The sequence below is a fragment of the Chiloscyllium plagiosum genome, chromosome 20 (assembly GCF_004010195.1).
Source record: "Chiloscyllium plagiosum isolate BGI_BamShark_2017 chromosome 20, ASM401019v2, whole genome shotgun sequence".
In the NCBI taxonomy this organism is placed as follows: Eukaryota; Metazoa; Chordata; class Chondrichthyes; order Orectolobiformes; family Hemiscylliidae; genus Chiloscyllium; species Chiloscyllium plagiosum.
Window position 1 is genome coordinate 58,377,704 of NC_057729.1, and position 13,444 is coordinate 58,391,147.

Sequence of the window (13,444 nt, forward strand, 5' to 3'; positions counted from 1 at the left end):
TGATCTAATGTACAAATTTCCCTCATACTTAGGAAAAGCGAGTTTATATTGGCCTATGTTGTGTTCAGATTTTTTTTACACATGGTCTTATAAACAGTCAGGATCAGATTCCGGGCTGTGCCTGCATTAATACTGAACCCATTCAGAGATATTCCTGCACACATCCGGAGCAGATGGGGCCTCTGGGCTCAGCGGTAGGGACACTACCACAGGAGCCCCCGGTGAACACTCTGAAAGAAATTTGGGCCACAGTTCTCCGATTTGAAATCTAACTGTGACGATGGAAAGCCCACCAATTGGCAAGACCATAAGCTTGCTGCCATCTGATTGGGCAGCTTCTCAGCCAATCACACACCTGGGCAAAGAAGGCCCACTTTGTCAGAATCTGCTGGCCAATCGGAGATCAGCATTGCTGGGTCTGCAAGACCACTGCTGGAGTCCTGTGAAGGGGGACATCCTGATTGAGTGGATCACTTCAGGGTCTTTCACTGCTGGCAAGTCATGAATGTTCCTAATTGACCGCCTCACCCTGCGTTTAATTGGATGTGGAGGGTGGGGAATGGATATATCTCCAGGGTCAATCTGCCCAACTTTATCCCTTCTAACCACCTCTGGGGAAAGAAACATTCCACCCTTACATTTTGATAGCACTTTTCACAACCACAGGATGCCCCAATCAACATTATTATTCTTTTCTGGAATGGAGTCACTGTGACAAGGCCTGCATTTGCTGCCTATCCCTAATTACCCCTTGAGTGTGTAGCTTGGCTTTACCAGAAGACTGTTAAGAGTCAATGTTATCATTGCGGATCTGGAGTCTAGTGGAGACAAGACCAGGTAAGGACAGCAGATTTCCCTCCCTATAGAATAATGAAGGAGCTGATTGGCTGACAGATCCAACACTGCAGACAGCACCACAGCTCCGTCATGGTGGCTGCAGGTACTGCAGGCAGCACAACTCAGGAGGCTCCTTGGGTCCACGTAAATCAAGGGAGAGTGGAGGAGAGGGTGAGCTTCAGTCACACAGGTTCTTGTCACTGAAGGTAAGCAGGCGAAGTGGTGAAGGAGCCTGGTGGTTGGTGGAGGAGGGGTAGGTTTCCAAGGCCATGCTGGAAGGTCACAAGGTAGGTACCAACCTGTGTGTGTGTGTTGGGTGGGGGGGGATGGTGGGACGCACTCTGCCCATGACCCTGCCACATTTGTAACACACTCCTCTTTCCCACCATCTTAAAAATTTTAAAACATAAACTCCTGCCCAAATACTAATTTTGGTGGCATTATGATGTGGCCAATTCAATTTTAGGGTCAACTGACGTTAAATTATTGAGTTAGTGATGTTGGGTATGCTGCCATGTTGGTTACCCCCACTCCCAAGTTTATGGGGAACCTCAGGGGTAAATTGGGAGAGCAGGGCATTCACTTCCTGATGGGGGCATGTAATCTCCACCTGAATGAATCCTTTGATTAAGCGACAGACCATTTGGCCTGTGCTGGCCCTTATGTAGAAACATAGAAAATAGTCACAGGAGGAGGCCCTTCAGCCCTTTGAGCCCACTCAGTCACTCCACATGGTCATGGCTGATCATTCAATTCAGTTGTGGTCCCACTTTCACGCCTATACTCTTTGATCCCTACAGCCCTAAGAACTATACCTAACTCCTTCTTGAAAACATTCAATGTTTCAGCCTCAACCACTTTCTGTGGCAGAGAATTCCACCGGCTCATAGGGCTTTTAATGAAATAGTGGGGAATGGGTTCAGTTGCAAGGAAAATGGCAGGAAACGTTCAAGGAGGGAAGGGCTCAGCAGAGGTTATTAAAGTTTCCAGAACAAGTAACAGCACAGAGAGTGTGCGAAGGGTCAGGAATTTAACTTCAGGCACAGCAGGTATTGGGACAACCATGAGGAAGGGAGCAGTCAACGCAGGACTGAGGGTGTTCTACCTAAATACACACAGTATACGAAACAAGGTAAAGGAGCTTGTAGCGCAGATTGGAATTGGCAGGTATGATTTTGTAGGGATCACAGAGACATGGCTGCAAGGGGACCAGGGTTGGGAACTAAATATCCAAGGATACACATCCTATTGAAAAGATAGGCAGATGGGCAGGGTAGGGGGGTGCTGGTGGGGATGGTGTGGGGTTGCCTTGTTAGTAAGAAATGAAATTAAATCAACATCAAGAAGTGAGATAGTATCGGAAGGTGAAGAATCTGTGTAGGTAGAGTTGAGGAATAGCAAAGGAGTAAAGACCCTGATGGGAATTATGGCCAGGCCTCCAAACAGAACAGTGATAGAGTCATCCAGCACAGAAATGGACCCTTCGGCCCAGCCAGTCCATGCCCAATGTAATCCTAAACTAAACTACACCCACCTGCCTGCTCCTGGCCCATATCCTGCCAAACCCTTCCTGTTCATATACTTATCTAAGTGTCCTTTAAACATTATAACTGTGCCCATATCCACCACTTCCTCTGGATATACATTCCACACACAAACCACCCTCTGTGTAAAACATTTGTCCTTCATGTCTTTTTTAAATCTCTCTCCTCTCACCTTAAAAACATGCCCCAGTCTTGAAATCCCCCATCCTAGGGAAAAGGTACCTACCATTAATCGTATTAATATCCCATCATGACTTTATAAACCTCTATAAGATCACCTCTCAAGTTCCTATGTTCCAGTGAAAAAAGTCCCAGCCTATCCAGCCTTTCCTTATAATACAAACCTTCCAAACCCGACAACAATGTGCTAAAACCATTCTGAACCCTCTCTAGCTTAATAATATCCTTCCTATAACAGGGAGACTGCAACTGCACACAGTACTCCAGAAGAGGCCTCACCAATGTCTTGTACAACCTCACCACGACACCCCCAACTCCTATACTCAAGGATCTGAGCAATGAATACATCCTTAACCACCCTGTCTATATGTGATGCAAACTTAAAAGAATTCTGTACCTGAGCCCTTTGGTCTCTCTGCTCTACAACATAATTCAAGGCTCTATCATTAATTGTATAAGTTCTGCTTGTTGTACCAAAATGTAATACCTTGCATTTATCCAGATGGAACTCCATCTGCCATTTTTCAACCCATTGACCTATTTGTAAACTTAGAAAACCTTCTTCACTGTCTACTATGTCCCCAATTTTGATGTCATCTGCAAAGTTACTAACGATGCCTTCTAAATTCTCATCAAAATCATTTATATAAATGACAAACAAAAAAGAGCCCAGAACTGATCCCTATGGAACACTGCTGGTCACAGACCTCCAGCCCGAGAAACAACCTTCTACCACCGCCCTCTGTCACCTGCTGTTAAGCCAAGTAGTCAGGATGTAAGGAAGAAAACACTTCAGGAGATAATCAATGTATGTAAGAGAGGCACTATTTGCAGATGACACTAAGATAGGTGAACGGACAGGTAATGTTGAGGAAGTGAGAAACTGCAGAAGCACTTGGACAGGCAAGGAGAGTGGGCAAAGAAAGTGGCAGATGGAATACAGTGTGGAAAATTGAGATGTTATACACTTTGGTAAGAGGAATAGTGGCATCGATTATTTTCTCAACAAGGGAAGTTTTCAGAAAGCTGAAGCTCCAAGGGACTCAGAGTCCTAGTTCAGGATTCCTCTTAAGGTTAACTCAGTTGACAGTTCGGAAGGCAAATGCAATGTTAACATTTACTTCAAGGATGCAAGAATACAAGAGCAGGGATGTAATGCTGAGAATGTGTAAGTCAGATCGCATTTGGAATATCGCAAGCAGTCTCTGGCCCCGTGTCTAAGGAAGGATGTGCTGGCCGGGAGGGGGTCCAGAGGAGGTTGACAGAGACTGACCCTGGGATGAAGGGTTTGTCATGTGAGGAGTGATTGAGGACTCTGGGACTGTACTCAATGGAGGTTAGGAGGATGAGGGGGGATCTGATTGAAACTTACAGAATACTGAGGGGCCCTGGATAGAGTGGATGTGGAGAAGATGTTTCATCCAGGAGGAGAGACTAGGACCCAAGGATCAGAGTGAAGGATGGCTCTTTAGAACGGAGCTGAGGAGGAATTTCAGAGGGTGGGGAAACTGTGGAACTCATTGCTGCAGAAGGCTGTGCAGGCCAAGTCACTGAGTGTATTTAAGAAGAAATAGATAGGTTTTTAATTAATAAAATGGTCAAAGGTTATGAGGAGAAGGCAGGAGAATGGGGTTGAGAAACATATCAGCCATGATCAAATGGAAAAGCAGACACAATGGGCTGAATGGCCGAATTCGGCTCCTATATCTTATGGCAACCACATTCAGGATGAAGAACTTTCTTCTCTTCATCCTACCCCATATCCCTAGACTTTGACCCTTGGTTATGGACTCCCTGATTATCAGCAATATCCTTCCTACATTTACTCTGTTAGAATTTTATATGTTTCAATGGGATCATTCCTCATTCTTCTATATTCTAGGGAATATAGTCCTAATGGTCCACACAAACCTTCTCCCACCTCAATTTCATCTCATCCTATCACCATATCCTTCCTTTCCTCTCTCCCCCATCTTCATCCAGATTCCAGTGAAATCCAGGAGTGTTATTCAATCAATTGCTGCCAGAGCAACTTCTAACTTTTCTCCGTTTTCTCAGAGGATTCTCCTGAATTCTTCATTGGATTCATGAAGGCCTATCTTTCTTAAAGATTTTGTGCTTTTTAAGATTGTTGACTGAAATAAGTAAGAAATGTTTCAAAATTGGTGCCTTCAAGGATTGCTGTGGATTTTAACCTCCATTGAGTACAGTCCCAGAGTCCTCAATCACTCCTCACATGACCCTCATGGCAAGCAATGTTGAAACAGCTGCTGGAACAAGCAGTGATTTCTGACAAACTGGAGACGAGGGGCTCCGTATTCAGGGGGAGGTCTGCCTGGCAACACAACATTTTTATTGGTCTATGGACTGGTAACTAGTTACTGATGTCAAAGGCTAGTTGCTTGCTAATTCTCTGCAGTCAAAGCTGAAGCAAACCATTTTATCATTCCTTCAGCAATTGCTGTAAGCTGTGACTTTTCACTAATGATCTAGAGACATGTGACAAGTGAGGGAGCCACCCTGTGCATCTTGGAAACCAATGGAAGATTCTGGAAAAGGAAAGTCATGAAGAAACATTTGGAGTAGCAGCAAACAATTCAATAGAACTTGGGAGTAATGACCACAGAACTATCTTTCTGGTTTTTCCCATTTGTCCATGGATTTTTTTTTCATATGTCCATCTAACTAAGTTTGTGTGTGTGTATATATGAGTGGATTGTATAATGGGGATTAGTGTTTTAGTGTTATATGTCAATGGTTTATGATCGTGGCTAGTGTCTCATTACTTGTAATAAGTAATAATTCTTGTACAGAAATCTAATCCACGCTGGTTCTGAAAATCATGTAAATTGGGAAACTTTGTATACTTACTTTAAAATCTAACTTTTGTGGTGACTCTGGGACTAGCAGGGCCGGATTTGCAGTATGTCCACCTGAATGAGCTGCGACCTCAGTGAATCTAATTGTATTTCATCGTGCTGTAGGTTGGTGGCACATGTTCTGCATTGTTGTGTAAAATTGTAACGCTTAAACTGTGTGAGCATTCATTGACTCTATCCTCTTCCAATCACATAACAGAGATTTCTTAGTCAGCTTTAACATCGCTTCCTCTTTGTATAAGAGGGGCTTTCTTTAATATTCATTCATGGGATGTGGGTGTTGCTGGCTGGGCCAGTATTTATTGCCCGTCCCTAGTTGCCCCTTGAGAAGGTGGGGTGAGCTGCTTCTTGAACTGCTGCAGTCTATGTGCTATAGGTAGACCCACAATGCCCTTAGGATGGGAATTCTAGGATTTGGATCCAGCAACACTGAACGAACGGGGATATATTTCCAAGTCAGGATGGTGAGTGGCTTGGAGGGGAACTTGCAGGGGGTTATGTTGCCATGTATCTGCTCCCATTGTCCTTCTAGATGGAAGTGATGGTAGGATTGGAAGGTGCTGTCTGAGGAGCTTTAGTCAATTTCTAAACTGCATCTTGTAATAATATTAATGCAGGAATCAATAGAAAGGTGTAAGAGACAGAGTGAGAAAAAGATGAAGCAAGAAAGAGAGAGACAAAGAAGCAACACCAGACAACATTATGGATAAACACCAAAAAAACCAGTAGGCTCCTGTGCAATTTTTAAGTCGAAAATAAGGATTGGTGGTCCCACTGATCAGGCAGAGCTGGCCTGGGCTTTAGAATCAGTGCATACCCTTTATTTAATAATATATAATTCATGGAATCTTAACAAACTTACAGTCAAACTCGCATACAGTCAAACATCATCCAAACAAATTAAGTTTAATTGCAGGCTCCTGTCTAATTAACTTGAGCCAATAATTTCTGGCAACTAGTTTAAGCTTCCATCAGTAGCTTCCCCTCACATCATGAATTACAACCAGCGCTTCACGACTTTGTAACAAAGAGGGAAAACTCTGCATTCAATGCTCCCGAAGTAAGCAAGTTTTTGATTCTTCTGGATGTAAAGTCCATTCATACCAAGATGAGCTTCTGCTATATCCGTCACTGTCTAGAGCCAAGCTCAGCCGTGTAAGAGAATGCAAATTATACAAATTGTAAAAGTTCAGATAAATATCTTGTTTAAATGATTACCTTTCAGAGTAAAAAGATCTGGGTTAGGAAATAAGATAAAGAAGTATCATTTTCAGTCGATCTCTGCATATTATTAACAATTTCTCTAGTAAATTTTATAAATACAATCAATTATTTGAAGGTAACACTGGAATGTGTGCGTGTGTGTGTGTGTACATGCGCACCAGAATATCATATTCATTGTTAAAACTGTAATTACACTGATTCATGTTCAGCTCTGTGAATTCATGCAATACCCTCTCAGCAACTTCCACTCTCAAAAGGCTGTCAGAGATTGATGTCATATAAATTTGACATGAACGTAGTGAATGGGGTGTCGGGGGTCATCAGAACCCAACAGAACTGATCAAGAATTACCAGGACAGCCAGGGAGTGAAATGCAGGGCTGGAATCAAATTGACTTCAGGTGGTTTCTATACAAAATAACACAATCCCAGAAGTGATTTAAAGCCTGGAATCTAACCTATGGCTTTGGGTGGTTTATATATAGAATAATCAAGTACCTGCAATTGCATTAAAACTGAATTCTGCATTTAGAAGCCAGAATTTTCAGCCTTCAGTTAAATTCTGGTTAGAGTCCAGCTTTGATCTGGTCTATGGTCATGACATCTGAGAATATCAGTTTCACAATTTTTGATTGCATTTCTGTGCATCACTGGGTGGATTCTGAAACATGGCTATTGCTTTGTTATATCAGTAAGAAGGTGTGGGACTGTCATAGCAGGAAGCATTCACCAACTGTTGTCCTGGTGTCTCACCTTGGACAATAATTCTCCACATTTATCCATTTTAAAGTCTAAGTTAAAACAGTTAAAATTCACTCATCTACTTTTTAAACAGCACACAGTCAGCAAACTCTCAGCCGATAGGATACTGACCATTAACCTGGATCCAAACAGAGATTAGAGTTCATTTTATCCTCAAAACATCTTGTGATTCCTGCTCAATGAACTGATGCTGCAGTATACAGACATGAGAGAATTTGACATGTTCCATGAAAGTGAAAATAGTCCCTGTGGTGTGTGAGAGTCTGTGTTCATGAGAGTGTGTGGGTCTGTGCATATGTTGGCATGTGCAAAGTAGGTTTGCGTGTGTGTGTGTGTGTGTGTCAGTATGTGTGTGAATATCTGTGTATCTGTATGTTAGAATAATTAATATGCACATGTGTTAGGGTGAGTGTGAGTATGTGTGTGTTTGCGCATGACATGGATTAGTGAGATCGAGTGTGTGTCTGTACCTTGAGTCTATTCTGTTAAATCCATTATTCCAAGTAGGATGCCATTCACATTGATGCGCCAGGAACAGTCTTGTGACTCTGAGCAGAATTCTTAAGTGGAGTTGAGGTCTCAGTCAGATCAGCCAGCATCTTATTGAAGGAACTGAATGGCTTACTCCTGCCCTAATTCTGATGCTGATGTACTCTAACAGAGTGGGTTCATGTTTATCGGTCTGAGGATGAGATTTGTATTGTACATGGTTGTGGAATATCGAATGGTTTAAGAGGCTTGGCTTACGAAGCATTACAGAATCATAGGCACAATGTGCATCTGTTTGGGGTAAAGCTGTCTGCCCTTCGCTGGATGTTCCCTTTGCCCTTCCCTCACTCCTAAACTTTTACCCTTTTTTCAAATCTTGTCCCTCCCACACCTTTGTTGATGCACCCACTCTGGTCCTGTCCAATCTGCTGCTTGGTACAAACCGACCAACTGAGAGATGCTTCAGTGTCGATGAATGTAACATACAAAGTCAAACAGTGATTCCAAAAATCCAGGTTGGACCCGTCTTGATTCACATTTCCTTTTAATGCCCCCAGTTCCCAGAATCCATCGACCATGGACATGAGCGTAATCAACAACTGAACAACCACAAGTCCTCTGGGCCACACGTCTCCAGAGGTTCACCATCTGAGTTTGGAAACTTCCCCTTATCTCAGTCAGAAATGGCTAATCAGAGGCTATGGCCATCAATTCTAGACTCTCAGGGGAACAGCCAGTTAGTGTCTCTCCGGTCACACCTAACACACCCACTTACATGTTTCAAACCACTTTAGTCTCTAAACTCCAAAACTTACAGACCCGTTGTATTCAGTCTCTTCTAAAAGAATAAACCTTTCATGTCAGGAAGAAATCTAGGGAGGTTTTGGTACATTTTTTCTCAAACAAACAATCCAGATTAAAGACAAAACTGTTTAGTGTCCCAGGTACAGTCGCATGAAAGCTGTGCACAATTATACCCTTACAAGGGTCTTTTCTTACACCCTCATATCAAATGGGATGAAAAACAGAGTTCTAATGGATGGTTGGTTTCTGGACCAGAGGGAGGTCTGTATTAGGGTTATACAGAGTCAGTACAAGGATCGCTGCTGGTCCTGATCGATACAAATGACCTCCACTTGGGTGTATAAGGTAGAGTTTCAAAATCTGCTGTGCCACTATACTCAAAGAGATTGTGAACTGTTACAAGGTAAGAGTAGATAAAGTATTTCCACTGATTGGAAATTCCAGAACTAGGGACATAGTCAAAAACTTAGGGCTAGACAAGTCAGGAGAGATGGTAAGAAGCACTTTTACACTTAAAGGTTCGGAGAGGTTTGGAACTCTCTTCCAAAACTGGCAGTTCATGCTAGATCAGTTGTTAGTTTTAAATCTGAGATCAATACAGTTTTGTTAAGCAAAATTATTAAGGTTCACAGGCCAAAGGCAGGTCTATGGAGTTAGACCACAGAACAATCATGATCTCATTGACTGGTGGAACAGGCCTGTGGGACTGAGTGGCCTATCCTTGTTCCAAGTTCATAGACTTCAAGAGAACACATCGTGGTAGAATGGGGAGTCATATGGCACATAACATTTAGCATAAAGAAGTGTGAAGTGAAATACTTTGGAAGGAAAAACAAGGAGATACGAAAAAGTGAAGGGTACAATTCTACATGGGGCTTCGGAGCAGGGAGATGTGGTGTATGTGTGCTGTAGTCATTGAAGGTGGCAAGACAGATTAAGAAAGTCGAGGCGGCACGGTGGCCCAGTGGTTAGCACTGCTGCCTCACAGCGCCAGAGACCTGGGTTCAATCCCCATCTCCACAAACTGTCTTTGTGGAGTTTGCACATTCTCCCCGTGTCTGCATGGGTTTCCTCCGGGTGCTCTGGTTTCCTCTCAGTCCAAAGATGTGTAGGTTAGATGAATTGGCCATGCTAAATTGCCCATAGTGTTAGGTGAAGGGGCAAATGTAGGGGAACAGGCGTTGCTCTTCGGAGGGTCGGTGTGGACTTGTTGGGCCGAAGGGCCTGTTTCCACACTGTAAGTAATCTAATTATAATGGGCTGTAGTCATTGAAGGTGGCAAGACAGATTAAGAAAGTCTGGGCGGCACAGTGGTTAGCACTGCTGCCTCACAGCGCCAGAGACCCGGGTTCAATTTCCGTCTCAGGTGACTAACTGTATGAAGTTTGCACGTTCTCCCCGTGTCTGCGTGGGTTTCCTCCGGGTGCTTCGGTTTCCTCCCACAGTCTAAAAATGTGCAGGTTAGGTGAATGGGCCATACTAAATTGCCCTAGTGTTAGGTGAAGGGGTAAATGTAGGAGAATGGGTCTGGGTGGGTTGCACTTCGGCGAGTCGGTGTGGATTTGTTGGGCCGAAGGGCTTGTTTCCACACTGTAACTAATCTAAGCTAAAGTGATTGGAAAGGTATTTGGGTCCTGGGCTTTATAAATGGAAAATATAGAGTGTAAGATGTGAGAAAGTTAGGTTAAACCTGCATACTCAACTGGAGAATTGTGTCCAACTCTGAGCACAACTTACAAAGGATTCAAAGAGAGCATGCAGAAGGATTTACAAACATTGTTCCAGTGATGGGGCTGTCATTTATGCAGATAGATTGAAACCCGCTCTACTTGGACAAGAGGAGTTTGGCAGGAGATTTAATCGAGGTGTACAAAGTCATAATTGGTCTGGACAGAGTGGAGAGGCAGTAACTGTTCCCATTGGTGAAAGGGTTAAGAGCCATAGGAAACAAATTTAAGGTGATTGGCAAAGGTTTGGCCCACAGTGTTGGAGGTAGTTATTGACATGAACAGACAACTGGCTGATGGGCAGGAAACAGCGAGTGGGGGTAAAGGGTTCTTTTTCAGGTTGGTGACCTATGACCAGCAGGTTCCACCAGGGATCAGTGCTGGGACCATAACTATTTACAATAAATATCAATGACTGGGAGGAAGGGAGGAATGTATTGTAGCCAAATTTGCAGATGTCTCAAAAATATATGGAAAGGGAGATTGTGAGAGGGATAGAAACAGGATGTTAGTTGCTCGTTGAGCTGGAAGGTTCATTTTCAGATATATGAGGTAACATTTTCAGTGATCATCCGGTGAAGCACTGGTGGCATGGCTTGCTTTCTATTTATGTGTTTAGGTTTCCTTGGGTTGGTGATGTCATTTTCTGTGTTGGTGGTGTCATTTTGTGTTCTTTTTCTCAGAGGATGGTAGATGGGGTCAAAGTCAATGTTTTTGTTGATAGCGTTCCAGTTGGAATGCCATGCTTCTAGGAATTCTCATGCGTGTCTTTGTTTGGCTTGCCCGAGGATGGATGTGTTGTCCCTCCTCATCCGTATGTGAGGATACTAGTGAGAGAGGGTCATGTCTTTTTGTGGCTAGTTTGATGTTCATGTATCCTGGTGGCTGGTGTTCTGCCTGTTTGTCCAATGTAGTGTTTGTTACAGTTCTTGCACGGTATTTTACAAATGTTGATTTGTTTTGCTTGTTGTCTGTATGGGGTCTTTCAAGTTCATTAGCTGCTGTTTTAGTGTGTTGGTGGGTTTGTGGGCTACCATGATGCCAAGGGGTCTGAGTAGTCTGGCAGTCATTTCCGAGATGTCTTTGATGTAGGGGAGAGAGGCTCAGGTTTCTGGACGTGTTTTGTCTGCTTGTTTGGGTTTGTTGCTGAGAAATCGATGGACTATGTTCATTGGGTACCCGTTCTTTTTGAATACATGGTATAGGTGATTTTCCTTTGTCCTGCGTAGTTCCTCTGTGCTGCAGTGGGTGTTGGCTTGTTGAAATAATGTTCTAATGCAGCTTCGTTTGTGGAATTTGGGATGGTTGCTCCTGTAGTTCACAGTACAGTGAATAGCCAATAGGGAACTTCAAACCAGCGTCTACAACAACACATACGGACCAAATACTGAACTACAGAAGCAATCATCCCAACACCCACAAATAAAACTGCAGGATCTTTGGTGAATTTCTGCAGTGCATCTTGTGGGTAGTACACACTCTGGTACTGAGTGTCAGTGGTAGAGGGAATGCATATTGAAGACAGTGGGTGTGGTGCCAATCAAGTGGGCTGCTTTGTCCTTCAGTGTTGTTGGAACTGCCCCCATCCAGGCAAGTGGGGAGCATTCCATCACATTCCTGTCTTGTGCCTTCTAGATTGTGGATGGGCTTTGTGAGTCAGGAAGTGAGTTACTCTTGAAATCCCAGCCATAGACTTTCCCTTATAGACATAGGATTTATATGTGAATAGTTAATATTGTTCCTCTGTTTAAAAAGGGAAATAGGGAAAATGCAGGAAACTAGACAGGTGAGTCTGACATCAGTTTAATTTGGTGTTGTGTTCAGTACAGCATTGTTGGCCAAAGGGCCTGTTCCTGTGCTGTACTGTTCTCTGTTCTATGTCCTATGGTGACGCCAGTCCCATTCCTGGTCAATGGTAACCCCCAAGGTGTTGTTATTGCTGCTAAACCTCCAAGCTAACTTTCCCAGTTTTGTGGATAAAGACATACAAATCCCACAACCATCAACATTTAATAGTTTCTCACTTTTTAATTGGATTCCATTTTCTCAATGTCCAATCTAAGTAAATAACTACACATTTCCCTACAACATATTTCAGCTGCCATCTCCTTTGTCACTCACTTCACCTGCCCATATCATATTCCTTATGTTTTCCCCACCTTCACATTCCTACCCACTCTCCTGAAGTGTCCTTGTCCATTCTACTGTAATAAAAGGCACTGTTTAATTTGTTTATAAATTCAGGTAAGTGGTGGGAAGGTGAACAGGATAAGGGGTAGAACATACATCAATGGCTAAGTTCAACACAGCAACGTAAGGTATTTTATAACATGGCATTATACCGATGGGCTGTGACACAAAGACTGGGTTTTGCCAGGCCAGACTGATGTCAGTATCAAAGGTATCTGTCCAAGGGGAGTCACTCTGGGTAATCAGGAGGGCTCCTCAAACCAGCAGGGTGCACGTGTCTCACTGTCAAATGTTAGCAAAGAAATATGTGCCAAGTGATAGTCTGCTTCTCTCTGTTGTGACTACCTGCAGTCAGCCTGGGGTCTGCAGGAATTGAAGGGCACTTGTCGAATAAACCCCCATGAGAAAATGGAGTTGAGGGGAGATGGGTTATAGCGTCATACAGCACAGAAACAAAGAACCAGTGCAACCAGTGCATGCCAACCAGTGCATGCCAACCATGTGGCCAAATCAAACTGGTCCCAACTGCCCATGCTTGGTCTATATTCCTCCAAACCTGTTCTATTCATGTACTTATCCAAATGTCCTTTAAGCATTGTAACTACGCTGCATCCACCACTTCCTCTGGCAGGTCAGTCCACACACTAACCACAGTGTAAAACAATTGCCCCTTGTGTCTTTTTAAAATCTTTCTCCTCTCACCTTAAAAATGTTCCCCCGATATCCCCCACCTTAGGGAAAAGACCCCTGTCATTCGTGTTAACTATACCCCTCATGATTTCATAAACCTCTAAGGTCAGCCCTCAACC